At 39.7% G+C, this 25,458-nt stretch overlaps 1 long non-coding RNA gene and 1 pseudogene across 2 annotated transcripts in view; both read right to left on the bottom strand.

Moving 5' to 3' along the window:
- Positions 1-2,523: 2,523 nt before the first annotated feature.
- The window catches only part of LOC134809147 (uncharacterized), a 55,899-nt gene continuing 32,964 nt past the window's right edge, over positions 2,524-25,458 (bottom strand). Inside the window, exons 2-3 of one of the 2 annotated variants that reach the window (XR_010154122.1) lie at positions 3,957-21,076; positions 2,524-2,728 (exon numbers count right to left, since the gene is read on the bottom strand). This is a non-coding gene — a long non-coding RNA (uncharacterized LOC134809147). Of the gene's footprint in view, positions 2,729-3,956; positions 25,264-25,458 lie in introns of those variants that run through there. The other variant, XR_010154121.1, reaches the window with a different exon arrangement.
- PANTROV1R-PS288 (vomeronasal 1 receptor panTroV1R-ps288 pseudogene) lies at positions 20,231-21,098 on the bottom strand (annotated as a pseudogene).

Below are 25,458 nucleotides of genomic sequence, written 5' to 3'. Positions count from 1 at the left end.
TGGAATTTTCCCAAAGTGATGAAAAACTCCACCCTTCATATTCAGGAAGCTCAATTTAAAAGGGAAAAAAAAATCACCTAAATGTATCATCATAAAAATAATGGAACCCTGAAGAAAAGAATATATTGAAAACAAACAGAGAGAAAATTCACATTATCCATGAAAGAATATGGATTTAGACCAAGAGCTAATGTCTTAAAAATGGAAGCAAGGAGACAATGTACTAAGAAAAAATAATCACATATGAAATTAATATATCTTTTACTAAAAAGGCCAAATATAAGACAATATTTAAGTCATAAAAACCAAATAAATACTCAATTTGCTAACTAAAAGACCTTCACTAAAGGAAATTCTAAGAGATGTTCTTCATTAGAAGGGTGTTCCCCTAGATGGAAGACTTGAATTGCGAGAAGAAATGGTGAGTACGTAAGAAGACAAATATGTGAGTAAATATAAATGAACACTGACTATACAACATGTAGTTTCCAGTGGATTAAGAATCAGATGAGAAGCAAAACCATAAAACTTCTAAAGATAATATAGAAAGACTACCTTAATAGCCCCAGTGGGTTTTCATATAAAACCTAAACAAATTCTGTTCACCAAAAAAACACTATCAGGATCAAAGACCCAAATATAAGGGGTAAAACTATAAAATTTGTAGAAGAAAACATAGGTATAAATCTGTGACCGTGAATTAGGCAACGGGTCTTAGATACAACACCAAATGCGAGAGTGACAAAAGGAAAAAACAAACTGGACTTTAACAAAATTCAAAACTTTTGTACATCAAAGGATACCATCAGGAAAGTGAAAAGAACCCACAGAATGAGAGAAAATATCTATTAAGTCATACATCTGATGAGGAACTAATGTCCAGAATATATAAAGAATTCTTAGAATAACAAAAAGACAACCCAATTAAATGAGCAAACAGTCTAAATGAACATTTCTCTAAAAAGATATACAAATGGCCAATCAGCACACGCAAGGATGCTCAACATCATTAGTCATTAAGGATATGCAAGTGAAAACTACAACTAGATACAACTTCACATCTACAAGGATGGCTATATTTTTTTAAAAAACGAAAATAACAGATGTTGGCAAGGAGGTAGGAAAAAATGGAACCTCCATACACTGCTGGTAATAATATAAAATGGTACAGAGACTTCGGAAAACAGTTTTGAAGTTTTTCAAAAATTTAAACATAGATTTACCATATGCCCACTCCTAGATATATAAAGAAAATTGTAAAAATACGTCCGCACAAAAACGATTACATGAATCTCATCACAGTACATTAATAATCATAGTCAAAAAATGAACATAACTCAAATATCCATCAACTAATGAATGGATAAACAAAACATAGTATACTCATGCAATGGGATTCAGGCATATAAAGCAATGAAGTGCTGACACAAGATACAACATGGATGAATCAGGACAACATGCTAAATAAATGAAGCCAAACACAAAAGGTCACATATGATTCTGTTTTTTCTGATATTTGGCATATGCTAGTCCATAGAGACAGAGAATAGATTAGTGGTTGCCAGGGGCTGGGGAAAGGGGGAAATGGGGAGTAACTGCTAGTAAGTATGGAGTTTCTTTTTGAAATGATAAACATGTTCTAGAGTTAGAGAGTGGTGATAGCTGTACAACTGTATGAATACATTAAAAGCACTTAAAGCGCCTGCAGTCCCAGCTACTCAGGAGGCTGTTGCAGGAGAATCGCTTGAACCTGGGAGGCAGAGGTTGCAGTGAGCCAAGGTCACACCACTGCACTCCAGCCTGGGTGACACAGTGAGACTACAAATCTAGAAAAAAAAATGCACTTAGTGTACACTTAAGAGTGGATACTGGGCTAAAAGTGAAGTGACAGGCCTCAAACTAGGCAAATCTTCTATACACATATCTGACAAGGGACTTCAGGAAATCTTAAAAGTTTCAATGTTGAAATAGGAGACTATAGACAAAAGACTTGAACAATGCACATAAGGAACGCAAATAACCCACAAACAAATGAAAATAAGCTCAGCCTCCTTCCAAACCACAGAAGACTATTTCATATTCAACTGAAAAAAATGATATCAAGTAAAGGCAAGAATGTGCACAAACCAGTACCCACATAAGCTGCCAGTGGGAATGTAAAAAGGTGTTACTTCTTAGCAAATTTGGTATCATCTATTAAATAGTTCACTGTGCATAATCTTGGGCCAAGCACTGCCATTCCTGGGCACATGCCATGGAAAATCTCTGCATGTGAACCAAAAACCAGCACCATTGTATGGATTATAAAAAAAAATAAAAAATAGAATGGACAAACAAATTTCACTCTCTACAATCATATAATCGGACAGTGCAGCAAGGAAAATGAATGAATGTAGGAAAACCACAATGGTAGCAAAAACAGCAAGTCAGAATATATAAGGAATGATTCCTTTTATGTAAAGTTTCAAAATATGGAAAACTCAAAAATATCTTTGGTAGGGAGAAAAAAATACATTCTTAGAATATATTAGGCAAAGACTTTTACTTGTTTCTTTTTCAGTTTAAGGATCTGCTGTTCTACTTTTGCAATTTCTCGATCTACACGATCCATACTCTGTATTAACTCTTCCTTTGAAAGTTTTGAAGGTGAAGCATTTTGATCATCTCCACACGTTTGCCCCGGAATTGGAGAGGATGGAGCTTCATGTTTGCCTCCAAATGCTGGATCCTTTAGAGAATAAAACCAAGAAAAACAATTCATTTCTCACTAATAGAGTCCAGATTGCCTTAAATGAAAAAGTCAGTTTTAAACCACAGCAGAGCCATGTGTACTATGTGTACTAAGAAAAGCAATTCTGTCAAGAAATAAAAATAGACTTTGGGTATGGTTAAAGTATAAATCTTATGTTTACAAAATACTGTGATTTCCAGAAATCACTGTTTTAGGAATGTGCAATAACATACAAATAAAAGCCATTTTTAAACACACACACACACACACACACACACACACACAAAGAATAAAACCATAAAACTCTGTATTTTAAACTTCCAGCACATCTCAGTACAGACCAGCCACGTTCCAGGGGCTCAGTGGTCCCAATGGTCAGTGGCTGCCACATTGAAGTGAAGCTCTGAGTGCTGAACCACACCCCCCACCCTCCATTCCCTTTCAGAGGCAAGGGAGTACCCCATCCTTGCAACATCTGAAAATGGTAACCTGAGAGAGCAGTGGGCTGCAAGCAGGAAGTGTCCACGGGTGGATTACTACTTCCCATCTGCTGGTTGGTAGAGTTAGGGGGAATCCTGTTTTACAGAGCAGACACTGATCAAAGGATGATTGTGCCCAGAAGAAGGAAACCCCATGTCTTCAGGTGTGTCCATGGGCTTGATCAAAGTTTAGATATGCAGTGAATAGATTAAAGGCAAACTTATTTTGCTGTTGGTCCTAATGATCAGGCTGTGGTTGTGTTTCCTCTTGTGGTATGGGGAACTGTGTGCATTTAAGCACCAATCACATGCATACCTGCCATTTCTGTATTACTCAACACCATCTAACAAGAGATCAAACTTTTTAAAGGAGGGGGGAAAATCAGTATTTGTAGGGTGCCTACTGTTTGCCAGGTAACTTTTAATCCTCCTCCTAAATTCACAGTCAATCGTGCAGCCTACAGGTGTCCTCTCTCCACAGGTAGAAGCAATGCCAGTTCTTCACCTGGATGCTTCAGTCTCTTACCCAAACCCAGTGCATGCTGGGATTATAGTCCGCAGCCCTAGAACCAACAGGCTGGGAGTAGAACAGATACTACAACTCCAAACATTCCGTAGGAAGGTCCCGCTTTCCAAATCACACTTCCATGCGTCCAGTGCAGTTCTGCCTTGCTGAGGGAAGCGTGGGTGTTCCCAAACCTCTCCTGCCTGCGAGGAGACAGCGGAGCCAGGGCATCTGGTCTCACCTTGTAATTGTGACACTGTGTCTCCTCGAAGCTTCCCGCTCAAAGCTTGATTTTCTGCAGGCCGGCAAGGACCCCACAGACTCTCACAGCCTCCTCAGGGTTGCCATGATAATGTTGATCCTCCAGTATGTGGGCGTACACGGCCCCTTTCTTCTGCCCCACCACTCCCCTCAGCCCCGCCCCTTCCTTCTCGCCCCGCCCCTTGTCACGCCCTTCGAGCATGCGCCGCGTAGCCTCCTCCGTAGAGGTGGGGCTATCAGCCCGTGGACCTGGCAGCTGCAGGCTTTCTTTGTATCCTACTCGGGAAGCTCCCTCATAGTGTCTGAAACCGTCATTTCACTGCCAGAAGTGAATATACACGGTCCTAGTAACCTGGCACTTGCCTTTCCAAAGTCACCTTTCCCTCGGACTCTCCGTGCTGCCACGAATCCTCTGCACCCCAGGAGCACCCCGTTCTGGCTGCGCCCCCCACACCTGGGTCAGGCCTCTCACAGGGACGCCCCAGCCGCTGTAATAAAGTCACATGAGAAAGGCCTGTGACGTTATTAGGAGAAAACGTCACAGGGGAAAGGCCTGAACACTGCTCCATCCAGTCAAGAAGCAGCCACAAGGAAGGGACCCCCTAAGCTGCTTTTGGGGCCACATCCACCACTGACCCCCACCCAGGCTGGTTCCCAGGTCTTGGGGTCCTAGTGATAAGGAAGGGAACTGCTGGAAGGGAAGAGCGTGGTCCCTTTAAATGATACGGAAGGGGGAGGGGAAGTATGGGTTAGAGGAAGGCATGGTCCCTGGCTAGGGCTCCACCCCCACGGACCTAGGTGAGGACAGGCATTTTTGTTTTCTTGCCCAAATGTTGCATTTCCCAAGACCACCGTGGCCTGCCACGCCCCCATCTTATGCCTATAAAAACCCTGAGGCCCTAACAGGCAGACACACAGGTCCTCTGGACGTCCTCTGGGCATAGAGGGGAGTACTCTGTGGAAGAGCACAGGATAGACTCCAGCAGGCCAGCAGGCTATCCACCGGCAGAAGGAGGTGAAGTTTGGCCAGAGAGCCAGGCCCCCTGGGCGCCCAATTCCAGGGGAAAACCATCTCCCTTCTGCCTCCCCCATCTGTTCAGAGCTACTTCCACTCAATAAAACCTCGCGCTTATTCTCCAAGCCCACATGTGATCCAATTCTTGCAGTACACCAAGGCAAGAACCCCAGGATACATAAAGCCCTCTGTCCTTCCAATAAAGCAGGGGTCTAATTGAGATGACTAACACAAGTCGCCTACGGACAGCTAAACTAAGAGCTGTAACACACGTCCACTGGGGCTTCAGCTGTAAACATTCACCCCTAGATCACTGCCATGGGGTCAGAGCCCCATAGCCTGCCCCTCTGTATGCTCCCCTAGAGGTCTGAGCAGCAGGGCACTGAAGAAGCAAGTTACACCCCCATCGCACGCCCTGCAAAAGGGACAAGTGAACTTTTCCCGTTTCACTAGTATGGACTTCTCTGCCATAATTAACACAGAGCAGCAAGACCAGAAGGCCCCTTGGTCCCTCCCAACACATAAGGGAAGTTTGTTTGGTGAGGTCATGTTCAGTGTCTGCATTTCTGCTGTGAATAGGGCTCCCTTACAAAATCTTTTAATTTTGCTTTTTAAATATCCCTTTATAACCACTTTCAATACTTTGCTGGTGGAACTTAACAGTGATAATTATCTGAATCCATTTTTCCATTTACTTTCTCAGATTAACTCTAAGTACTCCGCAACTACACACTTCTGAAACTAGTGTAGGCGCAGCCTCAGCTCCGTGCAGGGTGGATGCACCAGAGCAGACTCTCCCTGGGACATCTTTCTGGAGCATTAATAACAAGTCAGTTGAAAGCCCTGCCTTGCCAGTTTCCACAGTCACAATGTGGCCTTGGTATGATTTTATTTGTATTTATTTGTATTTATTTTGGGGGGGTTGTTGACCTTTTGTATATAAAAATTAAGGTCTTGGAAATTTTTTTGAAAGTATTCATTTACCAGTTGGTAATTTATTTTGAACCTCATTTGATTTGTCTGTCTCTCTCCTCTTTCTCAGACTCAATTATCCCACAGGTCTCTAAGGCTCTGTCTATTTTCTTTAAATTCTTTTCTTCAGATTGAATCATTTCTATTGCTGTGTCTTCTGTTTCTAATCTGTGGATAAGCTCAAAATATTTTTTCATCTCTTTATCTTTCTATGTGGTTCCTTTTTATACACATAATTTCCATTTCTCTGCTGAAGTTTCACATCTGTTCATTTGTAATGGGACTATTTTCCTTTATCCCCATGAATGCATATATAATAGCTGCCTTTAAATCCCTGTCTTCTGATTACAATATCTTGGATATATTGGGGTAGCTTCTACTGCCAGCATTTTATCTTCTGTATGGATTGCATTTTCATGTTTCTTCACAGGTCTCATTAATTGCAAAATTGTGTACTACAAACTAAAAAGGATATTTATAGAGACTCTGGATTTGGTTGTGTTTATTTGAAGAGTGTTTTTTTTTTTTAAGGTGTTACTGGGCTGAATTGAAACTTTATTACCTATCTCCCGTACACTGGGCACAGGTGAAATCCTCATTATTTCTTATTCACACATATGTCGTGTTTATATTATATGTAGATGGATTTCTATAATAATATATAGTATTTTTATCCTGGTTTCATGTTTGTTATTTTTAAGAGTGTTAATTCACCAAGCTACTCCACAATGAGTAGAAGCCAGAACCTCAGTTTTGTTTGATTTTTGGATTTAATATGAATGAAATTATATAGTATGTATATTTTACATCAACTTTCCTTTATGAGACATTATATTTGTGATATTCATTCATGCTGTTGCATATAGCTATAGTCTATTTTTTAAGTATTTTTATATTGTGGTAAAATATATACAAAATTAACCATTTTAACAATTTTTAAGTGTGCAGTTCAAAAGAATTAAGTACATTTACATTGTTTTGCAACCATCATCCACATTCATAGGAAATGTTATATTTTTCATTCTGCAAAACCAAAACTGTGCCCATTAAACAATACCTCCCTTTTACCCTCCCTACAGCCCCTGGGAACCACTCTTCTACCTTGTGTTTCTATGAATGGAACGACCATAAGTACCTCATGTGACTGGAATCATACAGTATGGTGTAGAAATCATGAGGAACAATGATATACACTGTATAACATATGTTTATTAATTTGAATAAAAACACTAACAGAGCAGTAGTACATGGTGATTACAGAGGAAGATAAAAAAGAAAAAGATTGGAAGGGTGTTTTATATCTGTGACAATGGTACCTCAAGTTCCAGAGCAGTGAGGCTGCCCCAATCACAGTGCTAGTCACAGTGGAGTTAGTTGGAAGTCCAGAGCCCGTGCTCAGCCCAAACTTCACTGAGCCCTGAGGCACTCTGCACCTACCACCTGGGCACTCATTGGCCCTGAGATTCTTCATGGCCTGATCTTCTTAGCCTTGAGGGTGTTGCTGGCCTACTGGGATGGAGGCTCAGTGGGCCGGACAGGTTGTCACTGCAGGAAAGAGCAGTAGCTATGACGCTGCAGGAGCCACACCTCAGGCCTCCCTCCCAGTGCCTGCCCAGGGATCCCCATGCAACATGCTCTCCTGCTGACCAGGGAGCCATGGCCACAGGCTGTCTGAAGCTGGCCGTAAGAGAGTCTCCTCCTACCCTCTGAATATCTGCTACCCCCAAGTTTTATTCCAACTGTGCTTTTCAATGGACCTGAACCAAACCCCAAATTCCTCCTGAGTCTGAAGATGACCGTTCTCTCTTGTTACAGAAGTGGCTGCATTTCTTGGAGGACTTTGATTTCCTGGACCCAGAGGGAAGGACAGGATGCTGACAGGGCCTGGATAGAAGATGCTGAAGGGGACTTGTTGGGGTGGGAGGAGCAGGGGCTGGTCTCTAGGGCTTTTCTCTTAAAGGGCCCCCTCTTCTTCAATGCCATTCAGCTTCAACCTGTTTTCAGAGTTGGATATAAACAGCCCCTCCTCTAGGAATTTGTCATTGATTGCAGTCCCCTACCCACACCCTCCACTGGGATGGGTTTCTTCCTTCTCTGTGCATCCAACCCTCCCAATAAATCTAAGAGGCAGAGGGTGGAGCCAGGGGGCGTCCTGCCCAGGAGGGTCTCTGACTTCCACATTCCCAATGTCCCCCAAAGTCAGGGCCCCAATTGCTCATCTTCCTCTTTTGAGTGCTGACCTAATATCCCTGGAAGGCAGACAGCCAAGGTTCATCAGAAAGGCACTCCGGCCCAGGGCTAGCCCCACTCCTCACCTGCCCTCATGCTGTGCTACCGCCAAGGCTATGAGGGTCAGGGGTTGTGCACCAAGCAGAACTGAGACCTGTGTTAGCCTCTGGGCTCCAGAGGAGACAGCATGGGCACTGAGGCTTGGGAACCTTCTGCCTCAACCCTCTCTCATGACAGACAGGGAAATTGAGGCCTTGCATAAAGAGAAAGCGCTCAGCCATTTAGGACCTGTCTGATCTTTCATGGGTGCAATTTCCCTCTCCTCTCATGGGCACCACCTGAGGGACAGGCTAAGTTCAGCTCAGCCCAAACCTCACACAACTTTGCAGTCAGACAGCCCTGACGCATCACTACTCAGGAAGCAGAGGCTGGCAGCTGCTATGGAACCTCCACCACTCATAGATGACATGGGCCTGACACCCCAGCTCACAGGGGCAGCTGTGAGGCTCTCATGAGAGGAGGTCTGCTGAGTGCTGAGATCCAAGGGCTCAATCCTCAGCTCTCTCCTCCCAGGCCTCACGATCCCGGTCCCTGACCTGCCTGCCCTAGGCTCACTCCCATCCACACAGTCCTTCATGGCAGTGTCCAGCATCACTGAGGAACATGCCCAGAGACAGCACACAGCCTGGGCCATCAGAGTGCTAGAGATGATGAGCACCCGCTTTTAGGTGCCTGTCCAAGGTCTGTCCTGTGAAATCTCACCATTCCTGTCTTCTGTATCCCCTTACCCAGGTCTTTCACTTGGAGTAACTAAGGACCCCCAGCTGTCTTCCCCCAATTCTCACCTTTTTCCCCTAGCTGGTGTCCAAAGCCAGCGGGCATCCCCAGTTTGTTGTTTTTTTTTTCTTTTCTGGTGGGATATTAGCAAGTAATAAGATCATGGGGTCCCCTGCTCCACCCTTCCCAAAATCCACAGTGAGCCAAGGTCTCCCAGGCCCTTTTTCTGGTCTCTCTAATGGAGGCATTTCAGGCACTGTGGTCACAGGAGGGAAGAGCTGGGGGAGAAAGGTCCCCTGCTTGCTTGATGTAGAGGCCTCCAGCTGGGAGGGACGGTCCCTGTCCTCTGACTCCCTGCAGCCCCTCCCCACCACAGGCACACTCACCTGCTGCTGCCCCAGATTTGCTGGGTTCCTCTCCAGGGTGACCAACTTGGAGGTCCCCTACTGTGAGGGTCAGGGGTAAGGTCAGTGAGATTATCCTCCATCAACCATTTTTCACCCCAGCCACACTAACCTCAAACCCTGGTTAACTGGCCTTGGTCAGCTGATGCAATACCCCCACTACCTCCAGTGAGTCCTGATTCTAGACTCACTCCCAGCTCCAGCACTCACGGCTTTGCCATCTGGGCATGAAGCCGGGCCTCCCAGAGGCTGCTTTCTCATCAGGAAAGGGCAGTGGAAACCACGCCTACCTCAGGGCCTCCTGAGGACTCAGTTGAATGTGACTATCACCATTGTTCTCACCATTATATTTATCAAGAAGAGCCAGATGCAAGGACCCTCAAATTCCCTTTCTCCCTTGAACCTCATCAGGACTCTGTAAGGCCTGCACAACAGGTTCACTATTTGTACATTTTTCAGATGAGGAAACAGAGACCTGCTCAACCAGGTCTCCCAAGACACCACATCTTACTTCCACCATGGCTGAGCCCGGAATGGAGATGCCCATAGAGTCCAGAAGATGGAACCCTGGTCAGTAGTGGTGCTGGGGTATGGGGTGAAGGTAGCTGGGACAGGGCCTCCAGGTGGGAGGAGGAGTTCGTCTCTCCTCTGGGGATCTAGGCAAGTTACTGCCTGCTTTGGGTCTGTTTCCTGCCGTGTTGAGGTGCAAGACAGAATTAGCCGCAGAGGCCTGGCTTCCTGGAGAATTGCTGGGCTAGTCTGGGGAAGAAAGGAAGCCCCACCTACCACATCCAGCCCACAGCCTGGAAAAAGCTCCATGCCAGCAGGATGGACCAACATGGGAGCCAGAGCCCTGCTAATTCTGCCGCTCATCATCCTGCTCAACAGCCCAGCTGCCATCACCACATTCCATTACCAGGGTCATCTGGCTACAAGAAAAATTACTGTTAAGCATGAGTATGAGGACATCCATGTCTGTGTTAGTGACTACCTTGGGGGATGAGTTCAAAACACAGGAGGCACAGCTGGAAGCTCTAGCTGCCATTTGTGCAGCTGGGAGGGTGGAAGTTGCACCAGCTGAAAGTGGAGGACTGCCTTGCTAAACCTGACTGGGACGCTAAGGTCTGGAATCATCAGAAAGCAACTAGTGAGCCAGATGAAGACAGAGTTTATCACAGAAGAGGTGTAGGATTACCGTCCCCATTTTAGAGCAATCCACTCATGCAGCAGAAAGCAAAAGCCCAACACATGGAGCTGGGCAATAATGGACAGTCTTTGCAATAAACCTGAACTGTCTGAGAGTACACCTTACTAGAACTATTAGACATAGCAAAAATACTTAAATAGTTGCTGAGAGAAAGGTTAGCCACATGGTTTATGTGACTAGGACTCTGATAGAAAGGGCATCTCCCTAGCTGACAGTGAAGCTAAAACAATGAACAAATAACCACCCATCCTGCTTTGAGACAGTGTTTGCACAAAGCTACAACTGTTCAGGGCAATCATAGTGTTATGGACTGGATTATCATGGCCATGAGCGAGGCCGGGCCAAATGAAGGAGACTTCTCAGGTCAGACCCTGGCATGGCCATCGCTGGAGGAAACACATCAATTTAAGCAAGTTGGGTATGTGGCAGGACATATATATCCAATAATTTGAAGGATCAGATAAGGCTGTGTTTACCATGGTCATGAAAAATCAGTAGTTAACAAAATGTCCCTTGGAATTGGCATGGTGCCCTCATATACATCTTGAGTTCCCTCATGGGAAAAGATGTGTGTGATGTGGGAGAACTGTAGCTAATCTTGGAGAAAGAGGGAAGAAATAAGGTCTGACTGCTTACCAAAGGAAAAGGAAAAGAAGGACATGCCAAGTCTTTCAGTAACTCAGTTAGGGTTACTAGAAAAACTAATGTATAATCTAATCTCAGCTGGGGTGGACAAAGAAAAGGCCATATTTGTGGGCATTTGGAAGGAGTTGACTTCTGCTAATGCCCTGCCTAGTGCCCTGCCTATTGCCCCAGCAGAAGAGTAGAAAGAAGAAAAAACTTTGCAGAAAAGAACTCCAATCTGTGTTCAATGAGTGGCGTCCTTCCCAGCCTAGAGAATAGGGTTAAGGCTGAGGCTGCCTTCATGTATGAGCAATTGAGGTGACCAGAGGTCCATGTGGAGTTCACAATTCATTTAAGTCCAGAAAACAAGCAGAGGACCTTAGCAGTGGTAGGCACAGGTGTCAAATGCACCTTAATTCATGGAAATGCAGAAAGACATCCTGATAAGTGGGGAGCTATAGATGGCTATGGGAGATGAACAACCTGAGTTAAACAAACTTCTTTCCCCCTTGGTTCTGGTTAGAACCTCCTGCTTGCTTTACTGTATCTCATCTAGTCCACAAAACATCTTGGGTATAAATGTCCTCTTAAGGCACACTTTACGAACATCTGTTGGAGAATTATGCCTATGGATTTGGGTAGTAAAAGCTATGTTAAGAGGGAAAGTAAAAGAAAATCTGTACACCTTTCTTCCCCACGGTGTGCTATATTATTTGGCCAGCCCAGAGTCCCTTCAACAGTAGCAGTGTCTTTGGATGTGACCATAAGTCCTGATGGGAACACTTGGGCTCTCGGGCAAGTCCAGAATAAAAAAACAGTTCCCCTAGGATGTTTGTGGAGGAGTGGTGAAATCCACTGTTTTGACTGAACAGGTATACAAGGCTTGCAGCAAACGGAACCCATTTGCTGGATGAAAGGCTTGTCTGCCAGGCCTGAATTAGCCATTGCTCAAGCCTCCACTGTACAAAAATGGCATGCAGATCTGCAACAACATAGTATCTTCTCCAAGAGTCCCTTGGGGAATGAACTGCCTGCTATGTTAGGGCCAGTGCACTATGAGACAAGGGCTGCCCCCAATGCGGATCCCCCACAAGAGATGCTTCCAATGTACATGAAGGCACGGCCTCATTTTTGAAAATGATTGGTATTCAGATCAAGCCACACATAGTAACATGCATGTGGATGGCTCTAGCTGTACAACTAGACAGATGCTATCTGGATTGAGGAGGGAATGCAACAAAGCCATCAATGGGCAGAGCTTCAAGCTGCATAATTGGTTGGTATCCATGAGTTATGGCCTATCCAGGTGGGCCTGTCTGTACAGAGAACTATAGGGTCTTAAGGGTCTTACAACTTGGCTTCCCAATGGTCCTGAAATGGTTGCTATGTGCTTTAAAAACCCTTATGGCTAGCTGCCATGTGAAACGACATTTGGGAGAGGCTACAAGAACACACTGTGAGCTTAATCATGTACTGTGTTTCAGCACACTGGTCAGATTTCCTTTCTGGTAACATGGATGCAGATACCCTAGCAAAAATTAGAACATTGGCTTCCTCACAGTCATCTGAGCTAGTTGATTGGGTACATGAACATAGTGAGCATCACAGTGCACGAGTGGGCTGGCAAATAGCGAAGGTAGGATGATTGCCCTCCACTATGCAGATTTAGTGGTGGCAATAACAGTCTGCTTAGTTTGCTCTCACCTGAGCCCTCACCACACACCACATACATAGGAACTCATTCATAAGACAGCTACCCCTCTGATAAGCTGGTAAAGAGACTACATCGAATCCCTGCCAGTAAACTTGAGACAAAAGTATGCACTAAAATATGTGGATACTCTTATAGTATTATTTCAGGCCTTCACTTGCAAAAGGGCAAACCAGACAGCCACCATCAAGGGCTTGAAGCAACTCGGTGTCATATATGGATATCCTCAACACACTGATAGTGACTGAGGCACACATTTCATTGAACATGATGTACAAGGTTGGGCACATGAAAAGGATATAGACTGGGAATTCTATTTATTATGTAATCCTCAAGTGGCAGGTTTGATTGAAAGGAAAAATAGCACTAGACTCAACTGTGAGCACTCTTAAAATCTAATATTTTGCATGGCTGGGTGAAGGTTTTGACTCCAACCATTAGACACCTTAATTCAGTTGAAACAAATATAGGGTTGGAACTATACCAATGATTCAGGATCCCCATAAAGGAGGGTCTATTAACCATCATTGTAAAGAAAATCCAACCAGATCCATTTCTACTGTAGCTGATAAAAGGCCAATGGCACGTATTATTTAGGACTCCCCAAGACCTCCAGCCAAGAAAGGGAGCCCTTGAATACTGTTGGACTGGCAAATTTCCCCTGGTTGGATAGGCTATTTCTTTCCAGAGAGTGAGAACTTCCCCAGCCAGCTAAAGTGGTCTCTGTTGATCCTGTTGGAGTCTGGGCAAAAATGTGCCAAATACCAATACACTGGAACACAACTTCTTTTAAAGAACACTTTGATCAGTGGTTTAACATGGTCTTTTGCTGTCCCTGTAACTTTACAGATAATACTGGCACATTTACCCCTTAGGCCCCATGTTTGGTGTGCACTCCCAGCCCATAATCCTTTGGGTGCCTATGTCCTAACTAACAGGGACAAAGTCACTACAATCATTCTGCTTGATGGGAAAGAACTGCCCTTTCAACTACTGCTAAACACTTGTATTTACACCCATAGTCTTCTGTTCCTGTTGCTGCTCTGCTGTATTTTCTCTACAATGGGCTCAACATTATGCTGACAGTTCATAAAAGGATGCCTACTGGCATTGTGGTTATTTTATTCCAGCACCTCTGGTATGCCTTGGTATGTATCACCTATGCAGAAAAATGACTTGCAGAATGTACAGATATTCATCAAGTCTCTTCAACAGTGGAATACACCTTTAGAAGATGTGACAAGAAGTGATGTAATTAGCCTATTAACAAGACACTTAACAGTTATGGACATGGAAAGCCCTTTTCAATAAATGCCACACAAAAACATGTAGTAACTAGAGCTACGCCACAACCAAAGGATTCTAAGGAATGAGTCTTATTATAAGACCTTGACATTCTCACTGTAAAGAAGGTCTTTTTAAAATTTGAGATGGTTTCATTTGGCTGACACCAGCTATAGGGCATTTAAGTCAGTTAGTGCCCCTATGATGTGAGCAATGAAACCACACCTCATGGCTCAATTATACCCATAGTAAGGGCTGGATGTCCCAGGAACAATGCCAACACATTGTAATACTGCAAGCCATGGACTGGGTTACTACAGACTCATCTCAACAAACTGGAATAAATTGGCAGCTCCAAATGGTACTGAATGGTTGTATGGATTTAATCTCTGGCCTTGGTCACCACTGGGATGGCTAGGACACTACATGTTAGGTTTTCTATTGGTCCAAGGATGATGGGAAAAGCCAACTGATAAACCTGTTAATTTCCCATATGTGACTAGTAGGTGGATAAGGGCTTTCTTTTATTGGTATGATTATTTAGCTTCAATCTCTGTGCCATTTGTAGGCATTGAAAACACATTAACTATACTCAGCTTTTTCTCAATGACAGCCTCCAAGGTATTTTTTAATGAACTCTGAGATGACCCCCATACTGAAGGCTATTCTACAAAATTACATGGTATTCGATGTATTAACTGCTGCACAAGGAAAAGCTTTTGCCATGATTAAGACAGAATGTTGTGTATTTATTCCTGATCATTCTAGCAGTATAACTCTAGCCCTACAAGACATGCATAAACAAATAACCACAATGTCTGACTCTAACCTTTCTCCCAATGGCTCTCCTCCTGGTTTGGATCCTGAGGAACATGGTGGCAGAAAGTGTTATTAATTCTGTGTCTGATACATGTCATAGGTGTCATTGCCTGTTGTTGTCTGTATTGTTACTGCTGTATCTGCTTATAAGCAAAAAACACAGTGATAAAACATGTCACCTACAGTCTCTCCACAAAAACTAACGGACCATCACAGAAGAGCAGAATGCTGAGATAGTAACAGGTGGATAAGATGGGTGGAGTGTAAAGACTAAAGTAACTCCATCCTGAATTATAATTTGCCATTTAACTTTGATTACCCCCCAGTTCCAGGAATGCCTTTAGGATATCCACTTTATCTACTGCTCTTTATATAAGACCACATCCTGCCCCTAGGTCAACAGAAACCTTGATGTTACAGCACAAATTACAGGATATGACACACATAGATAGCAATGTCATCATTTCCTGGAAGGTCCACTTTAATTGTCTGGCACATTGGTCATATGCCCTTTTCTATAGGGTATAAGTCCTGGGTCTGGAGGGTTACGGTGCAGAGATCTACCTGTATTGCACCTGCCAAAGATCATGCTTCATTCTCTGTGTTCCCCCAATAAATCACCCTCTACTGACAAACTGGATTTGTCTGCCTTAGTGGTATTTTAGAGAATTTTTTTGTATTTTTTAACAGAAAATTGTATCATTTACAATAAATACAGTTCTACTTTTATATTTTACAATCTGGAATATTATAGTGAAAATTCTTGTCTTCTCCCCAAACTTTCAGGTAAAAAAAAAACACTAGTTTGTCACCATTAAGTATGATGTTAGCTACAGATTTAAAAAATAGATGCATTTTAGTAGGTCTCAAAATTTCCTTCTATTAGTAGTTTGCTAGGGGTTTTCTCAGGGATGGATATTCAATTTTTGAAATTTTCTCTGTGCCTATTTAAATTATCACTTTTTGTTCTTTACTAGTATTGAGCATCATCTTGATTAAATTTTAGATATTAAGTCACAATTGCATTTATAAAACAATATCATATGGTCTTCGTGTATATGCATATTTTATGTGACTGGATTTGGTTTGCTATATTTTCTGGGGATGTATGTATATACATAAATATGCCACATTGGTCCATAGTCCTTCTCTGTCATATATTTGGGTCTGCCCTTAGTATCACAGAAATACTGGCCTCCTAGAATAAATTGGAAAATGTTCCCTCTTTTTCAATTTTTGAAAATATTTTTGGGTGAAGAGTTAGTATTAATTATTTATTGAATATAGGGACAGTTTTCCATAAAGGTTATTTTGCCCTGGAATTTTCTTTGTGAAAATATTTTTAATTAATAATTTTGCTTGTTATATAACAATTCATAATATATAAACATATATTCATCTATTCTACTTACTCAGTTTTTTTATAATTTGTACATTTCAAGATATTAATTTCTAATTTGTAGTATTCTATGTGTAAAAAATTTTTCTAGGCTGTTAACATAGAAAAATCAGAAATATAGAAAAATCAGAAAAATATAGAGCAAGGCTTCAGCCCTATTAATGAATGACTCAAAGTCTCTTTATTGTAGGATGGGTAATTAAAATATAATTTTATCCTTACTGTTTATATTTATCGTGATGCAAATAAGGTATTGAATTTAAAATATTAGTGAAACTGCCATTTAGCTTTGGCTTTTATCAAGGCGGCAGACTGAGTAGACCTTTTAATTTTCATTGATATTTAAATAAGACAGAAACATAATTTTTAATTAGAACAAACAGAAAATAATATTCTATTTGAAGAATGGTATAAAGATGATAATTTGATGAATCATGTCTTTTAGTACTTGGTTAGTGCATACAATATGTTAGGTAAGATTCTAAGCCATTACACACACACACACACACACACACACACACACACACACACATATAGACATCATACGTAAGAGTTTGAAATGAGGAATCCAGAGATTCTTGAGCAGTGATGAATTGACATATTTTCAATCTTACTTGGTAACTTTAAAACTATCATTAAAATCTACTGTTTTGGCTTACAACAACTAAATACACATAAAGGTATTAAATAACTTTATTAGAAAGCTTGACTAACTCTGCCTGGAAATAAATGTGTAGCACAACTGAAAAGTAACACACCATTATACAATACCAGACAAAAGTATTTTAAAAGAAAAAAAAATTAGGACTAAAAGATGCCATTAAATTTGTCACCGCAGAAATACAACAGAGCACATTTTTAGGCACTGTGATATGTTAACAGAATATTAATGTATGTGTAAACACAGCCCCGTGTGCTCATCATTACAGGAAAAAAACTTTTAAAACTAATAAACTAATTCAGCAATGTTGCAGGATACTATATCAATGTACAAAACAATAAATTGCATTTCTATACCTTACAACAAAATATATGGGAAAAATTAAGAAAATTCCATTTGCCATGACATCAAAAATAATACTTATAACTAAGACGGTAAAAGATTTGTACAATAAAAACTCTAAAATAGTGGCAAAGGCAATTATAGAAGAGACAAAAAAAACTTAGTGTTCATGGATTGGATAAATTAATATTAAAACATTCATACTACTAAAAGTGATATAAAGATTTAAAGCAATCTCACCAGGTGCAGTGGCTCACACCTGTAATCCTAGCACTTTGGGAGGCCGAGGCGGGTGGATTGCTTGAGGTCAGGAGTTCGTGACCAGTCTGGCCAACATGGTGAAACCCCATCTCTACTAAAAACACACAAAAAAATTAGCCAGGCATGGTGGCGTGCACCTGTAATCCCAGCTACTCAGGAGGCTGAGTCAGGGGAATTGTTTGAACCAGGAAGGTGGAGGTTGCAGTGAGCTGAGATCACCTCACTGCACTCCAGCCTGGGCCCTGGGTGACGCAGTGAGACTCCATCTCAAAAAAAAAAAAAAAAAAAAATTAAAGCAATCTCTATCAAAATTAAAATATCATTTTCCAGAAAAATAAAAAATTTCTAAAGTTTGTATGGAATTAGAAAAGACCCAAAATAACCAAAGAATTTTGAGCAAGAACAAAGCTGAAGGCATCAAACTTCTTAATTTCAAATGATATAACAAAGCTACAGTCATCAAAACAGCATGATGCTGGCATTAACACAGACACATAGACCAATGAAACTGAATAGAGAGCTCAGAAATATCCATCTGAACACAGTCAACTAATTTTCAACAAAGATATATAAATATACAGTGAAGAAAGAATACACTGTTCAATAAATGGTGATGGGAAAACTGGATATACACATGCAAAAAAAATTTAACCCATCTTTTACAGAATACACAAAAATTAACTTAAGAGATTAAAGACTTCAATACTGGACCTGAAACCATAAAACTTTTAGAAAACAACATTGGGGAAAATTCTTTGGCATTGTTTGCGGCAATAATTATTTTTTGTATTTGACACTAAAAGCCCAGGGAGAAAAAAAATGAAACGACATCAAACTAAAAAGTTTCTACTGCATAGCAAAAGACAGTCAATCAATTTAAAAGGCAATCCACAGAACCGAAGAAAAATACTTGTAAACCAAATATCAGATAAAGGGTTAGCATTCAAAATCTGTAAGAAATTCATAAAATATAACCCCCTCTGAATAAAAATAACAATAAAAATAACACATTCTTTTTAAAAGTAGCCAAATAATCTAAATAGATCCTTTTTCAAAGAAGCCATTAGTAATCATCAGGAGAATGCAAATCAAAACCAAAATGAGATAGCACCTCAAGCACATGTTAGGGTAATGTTTATTAAAAATTCAAAAGAAAACAAATGTTATCAATGATGGAGAGAAAAGGAACCTTGTACACTGTCACTGGGAACGTAAATTGGTAAAGCCATTATGGAAAACAGCATGATTATTCATCAAAAAATTAAAAATAAAACTATCATATGATTCAGGAATCCTACCTATGGTTAAATATCCAAAGAACATAAAATCACATATTGAAGAGATATCTTCACTCCTATGTTTCTTGAAGCATTATTCACAATAGACGATATGAAAACAATGTAAATGTCCATCAACACATAAATGAATAAAGAAAATGTTATAAAGCTAGGCATGTGGCTCATGCCTATAATCCCTGTATTTTGGGAGGCTAAGGCAGGAGGATTGCTTGAGGCCAGGAGTTCAAGACCAGCCTGGGTAACATAGCAAGACTCTGTTCCTACAAATTAGCTTGGCATAGTGGTGCACCCCTGTAGTTCTAGCTACTTTTGAGGCTGAGGTGGGAGAATGATTTGAACCCAGGAGTTTGAGGTTTCAGTGAGCTATGATAATGCCACTGCACTCCAGCCTGGGGAACAAAGACAGACAACTGTCTCCAACAATAACAAAAGAGAAGTTAATATAAATATATGTATACAGCATAGAGGCTATATTAATAATATGTATTGTATAAGTAAATTATATTAATGAAGTAGATCTCAAATGTTCTCACCATACACCAAAAATACCCTTGTATGAGAAGTAATTGACATGTTATTAAGCTTGATTTTGGTAATTTTACAATGTGTGTGTGTGTGTGTGTGTGTGTGTGTGTGTGTGTGTCTGCGTGCACGTGTCTATACCTCAAAACATCATATTGTGCACCATAAATATACAAAATTTTTGTCAATAATATCCCAATAGAGGCGGGAAACTACCAAGTATTACCAAAACAGTATCTAGCCACATATAAATTTCATTTAAAACCCTTTAAAATGAATTCTAGATTAAATTTAAAATCCAAATTGACATAATTTTTTTTAGTCAGGGAGGTTACAATGAGCAAGCATGGCTTAAAAGCTAGAATTGAATATTTAGCTAAAGTATCATTCATAAACAGAGTAAGTAAATATTTTCAAAAGTAAAAACATTGAGAGATTTGATTACCAAAACAAGATTTTTTAAGAGTGTACTTCAAAAAGAGAGAAACATTTTCTTGTACAAAGTTAACATAAAAATAAAAGTGCAAAAGACTTGATATCTGAAATGTCAATCTATGGTGAACATTGAACTGAAGAAACTACATAGTCCTTAGATGCCTCAGTTTCAGAAGCATAAAAATATAATAAAAGTGTAATTCCATGCATTTTATTTAAACTCAGTAAGCTAAATCTGGGGCTACTTGAACAATTTAACTATAGAATGAGACTAATTTTTAGAAATATTTTTCATCACCAACACATTAAAAATTTATAGCACTTTAATTCCATTTTTTGGAGAATATTAACTATTCTTTTATCAGAGTGGATTTGTACCAATGGAACGAAAGTGGCATAGACACAGACTACAAGGTTCTAGATGCTCAGGATGACTGGGTTATACGTCCATAACAGGACTGAAGAGGATGAGATGATAAGGTCCACCCAGTACATGACAACAAAGCAACTCACCAGTGGCAGGATGATCTGGGTAACCCTTTTCTCTGGCGAGGATCTTGGGGAAAGGCTGGTACTGTGAAGATGCTGGGATCACCTCTGATGCTTGGACAAAAAGATCATCATGTATGCACTTGAGAGCAGCGTAATCCTACAAGGAAAACACTCCCCACATGATGGACTTCATGGGAGAACGTGAGCAGTATTTGCGGACCTTAAGTAGATTGGTCTGGGTCACAATGGAAGAAGCCACAGTGAAGAATATTATGTCACTACTGAAAGACAAATTGAGCGAACAAAAAAGAAAAAAGAGGACACTGACAATGTTATTTGTAAATTTATGTTTAAAGCTTTCCAACCAGAAGTTGCTGAGGCTGATTATGCTGGCCTGGTGTATACTCAGGAGACAGGTGGTATAGATATATAGGCCCCTCGTCACTCTGTTTATTTAGATCAAGGACTTGCATTTGAAGTTATTCCCAAAATGCAGTGATTCAAGCATATCTGGAGGCAAAACATCCACTACAGTGAGGACCATCACTACCCGAATGAAGGCCAAGTGACGGCTGATCCAGTCATGTGGCTTAGGTTTTTGATCCTGAAGGAGTGTGAAGATGTGGAAGAAAAGCAAAAAGGTGTTGTCTGAAAGTCCAATGGCAGATTCAGAAGAAAAAAAAAAACATTTTTAGGCATAACTGAAGTGAAAAGTGTGTTCATATTAATGACAAACATATTTCATATATCTGGGAACAAAACAATGGATCTCACATTATCAATGTTTGTTCTTTAGTGTCCAAAATGATTACATCACTATTTTAATTTTACCCACTTCTTGGTTAACTCTATCTCATATAAATTCTGCATAATCCAGTCTCTGCACTATTTTCTACACCAAATAACTTATACATGTAAAACATCAACACATTCATAATTATGCCTGTGTAGATGCACAATTTCTAAATTTCTATTACACCTGTGCCTCTCTTTTTAGAAATCATATCCTTGTTGTTTAATATTCCTGCATTCTATATTAAGCATCTAGAATGGTAAGGAACATATAAAATTGCTCAATGGTATTTGCTCAGTTAAATTAAATGAAAATTTATTCTAATAGGAAAGAATCACTAATAAACAAACGCTAATATCCAGTTGACTCTTTCTCACATCCCATCACTTTGATACATCTCATTCTTCATCACTCTCCTGTGAGTTTGGACTCGGTAATTCTACTGAATGCACTATAATAATTAATGATAATATCCTTATTTTCAATCAGCTGATTCTCAATCTTGATTTCATCCGAAACCTTATATTTCCTTTGCCATGAACTGTGAAATATTCTCAGTATCTGAGAATTAAAATGAACATACTTAAGGGGCATTATTGCCCCTTAAAGATTATATTATGTTTACCAGTAATCTACTAATTCTTTTACCTAAAAATGATGCTGATTTTCTCCAAGCTTATTTTTCATCCCAGAAATATTTTATGAGACTCTCTTCCTTTCAGCACAGGATTGCCATCTCTCAATTATTGAGAAAAAAAATGCCACTTTAGTCACTACATGACAACCATGAACTTGCTTCTAAATAATCACATGTTGATTCTTTTCCTGAGACATCACTTACTGCAGGGATACTCTCAAATGCCTAGAAAAATACTCTCTCCAATAGTAAAGGTAATTCCCCTAAAGTTTTCACCAAATATCTCCAATACCAGAATATCTTGTAAAGTTTCACAGCATAATGATGCAGTTACTGTCTCATGTTATTTAGCTTGGGTTCAGGCATCATTACTTTATCAGTTGAATTTAATCCAGATCTAATAACAGTTTAGCTTTATGACATGGAGAAATAGAAAACCACCACCTTCACTCAGATTATTATGAGATGAAGGTGTGTCCATCTCTATATTCAAGGAACTTATTACTGTACTGTCTCATAAATATAAATATATAAGGCAAAGCAGAAATGTTGACAGCATTCTTGGCTAATAATCAGGCTAGGCTGATAAATGACTAAGGTAGAAAATTGCCTTAAAGCCACCTGATATATAGACAATTTTGTAAGACATACATTGTATAGTTAATTAAATAATTGTTACTTTTTAAAGGCTTAATCTAGTAAGATAACACATTTATTTTAGCTGCAAGAACCAAACAACAGAGAGCTCCTACCAGCATACAGTGGCACCCTTGGCACAGTTTGGTTCTACTAGCGATTTGGAGCCAGAAATAGTAGGATCATATTAAATTAATGGCTTAATGTTCTCTAAATATTAGGATTATATTCCATTACCAGTAACAGAATAGTTGGGCATGGATTAATAATATGTGTACAATGATTTATTAACTATATTTATGTAATTTTATTGGTTTACTCCATGTTATAAACCATGTATTGAAAAGAGATGATATAAATAGTTAGATAAAATAACATTGATAATGTTAGTATTTTCTTCTCTCACTACCAACAGATATTGAGCTCACCCTCTCTAATTCATGCCCTTCCCTCTGTAAGTGGCCATCACACACTGAAAAGGACTTGACTTTCTGAATTATCAAATGGTGTATTTCTCCATGAGAACCTGGAGGGCATTGCTACTAAGCCTGGAAAGGAAAGAACCATGGTCCCCATGGAAAAGGTGCACAAATAATTACTTTTAATAATAAATTATTTGTATTGTATATTTAAAAAATATATCTCAATTGACAAAACTGAACTGATTGTTGTCTTCAATATATCAAAAGTGTTTTATTTTATGCAAATTTTAAACTGTGCATCGTTAATTTCTTCTAATGATTCTGGCAAATTTATTATGAAAAAACTCATGGAATTTGCAATAACAGGATGACAAACTGGGAGAAATAAAATAAATTAAAAATCCATAGAAGTTACTTACACTTTGGTCAGACTGCAAAAAATAATTGAGTTTTTTTTGATACACTAAAAATATAAAATCTGAACACTTTTGAGCTCAGACTATGAGAAGTGACAACTAGAGATTGCTAGGGCTAAGCGTAAAGCTATTCTCAGAGAACAGACAATGCAAATTAAGTTCACTCTCATTTTACTGACTTTAATTTTAGGCTGTTCTCAATATCATAAGTCCCAAAGTATAGACATGATCATGGATAATGATGGGGAAAATAACACCATTAAATGCACTAGGCAAAAAAAGACGATCATAACATATGTGGGGTTAGATCAGACATCTGAAGAAGAGATAAGGCATATAATGAAAGGCAGAAGTCATTTATAAGAACCCAAGAACTATTTGTATAGAATGAATATGTTCCATTGAGGGGAAAAAAGTAGTCTGGTAAAATGTATTCTTTTACCTTCATCACAAGATTTAACTTTTAAAGTGGTTTTATTTTATAAATAATATTATTTGAATAGTGAGTAATCTTTTCACTTTGCCTTCTGTAGATTTAAGAATAAAATCTATTTTTAAAAACTTTTGTTTTATTATATTAATCAAAATGTCATTTTAAACATACATTTTTTCCATATTAGCTGAGGAACCTTGTAAGACCTATGATTGGTCATAAAAACAAAAGTAATTATGAGCATTTTGGGTGTCAACTTGAGGGAGGTTGATTGACAAATGACAATAAGTGGCAACCTCAAAAAGTCAGATGACATTTAGAAAATAAAAACTCATTTTCACTAAAATTAGTTTCATAAACATATCTTTTTAAAATACACAAATGCCAGAAGAATAACTAGATAAGCATCAGATGTTACTGATTTACTGCAGTGCATCAACAATTCTCTAGAAATTAAACTTAGTGTGGGGTGCAGCTGAAAGTACAACTCTTGTTGACAAGCATAATGCTATTTCTGAGACATTTAATTCTCAGCTGCCCTGGGGGAAAACATAGGCAGGGAAAGTATCGCTGCTGAATTAGGAGGCAGAAAAATAGCTGGAGAGACTTGATCACAAATTGTGTGCTACCAATTTTGAAAAACCCTAAAAATACTACAGGAAAATTTTTAGTTTCTATTTTGTTTATTTTTTCTGACCATCCCAACCAAGAAGACATCAATTAGTAGACACACATCTTTACTAAAGGCTTGAAAGTTTTATTTTTACCCATTATTTCCATGTGTATTACAGCAAAGAGACTGCAAGTCATAGCTATTAACTGTGTCAAATATTAAATTTGGAGGGATATTTCCAAGTGGGAAATTGAAAGGTGAAGGAACGCATTTTTTTCTGTGTACACTAATTAAAAGCAATTGAACTTTATTCTGATATTATCCTCCCTCAGAGCATAAAATGCAGACAGACATTTAAAATGCTTTAATTAATTTATTTAATATTCACAGACATAATGACTTTGTGCTTTTAACTTTTCTGGAGAATTCTATGCCTTCGTTGATCATAAATTTTTGAGCTGAGTTTAGGCTGCTGGCCAAAAAACAGGCACACTTGCACCTCTACTGTCACTGCCAGGGCCCAAAGACTGGTTCATTGGTGTCCAAGTCCCCAGCTAAACTTCAGCACAATTTCAACTAGTAACTGCACCCTAAGCCACTGAGGAAATCACAGAAACCACTGACCTATGTACTGCCAAAGAAGTCATAAAAAGATCACACTACAACAGGCACACAAAATCAAAGCCAGAGTAATTTCTGCAGTCAACAACATACATATATCCTTAGGAAAACATATTTATCTTTTTTTTAATTATTATTATACTTTAAGTTTTAGGGTACATGTGCACAATGTGCAGGTTAGTTACATATGTATACATGTGCCATGCTGGTGTGCTGCACCCATTAACTCGTCATTTAGCATTAGGTATATCTCCTAATGCTATCCCTCCCCCCTCCCCCCACCCCACAACAGTCCCCAGAGTGTGATGTTCCCCTTCCTGTGTCCATGTGTTCTCACTGTTCAATTCCCACCTATGAGTGAGAATATGCGGTGTTTGGTTTTTTGTTCTTGCAATAGTTTACTGAGAATGATGATTTCCAATTTTATCCATGTCCCTACAAAGGACATGAACTTATCAT

Source organism: Pan troglodytes, chromosome 21, assembly GCF_028858775.2.
Source record: "Pan troglodytes isolate AG18354 chromosome 21, NHGRI_mPanTro3-v2.0_pri, whole genome shotgun sequence".
In the NCBI taxonomy this organism is placed as follows: domain Eukaryota; kingdom Metazoa; phylum Chordata; class Mammalia; order Primates; family Hominidae; genus Pan; species Pan troglodytes.
The sequence above is the reverse complement of the archived record's forward strand: the minus strand, read 5'-3'. Positions and strand labels throughout refer to the sequence as shown.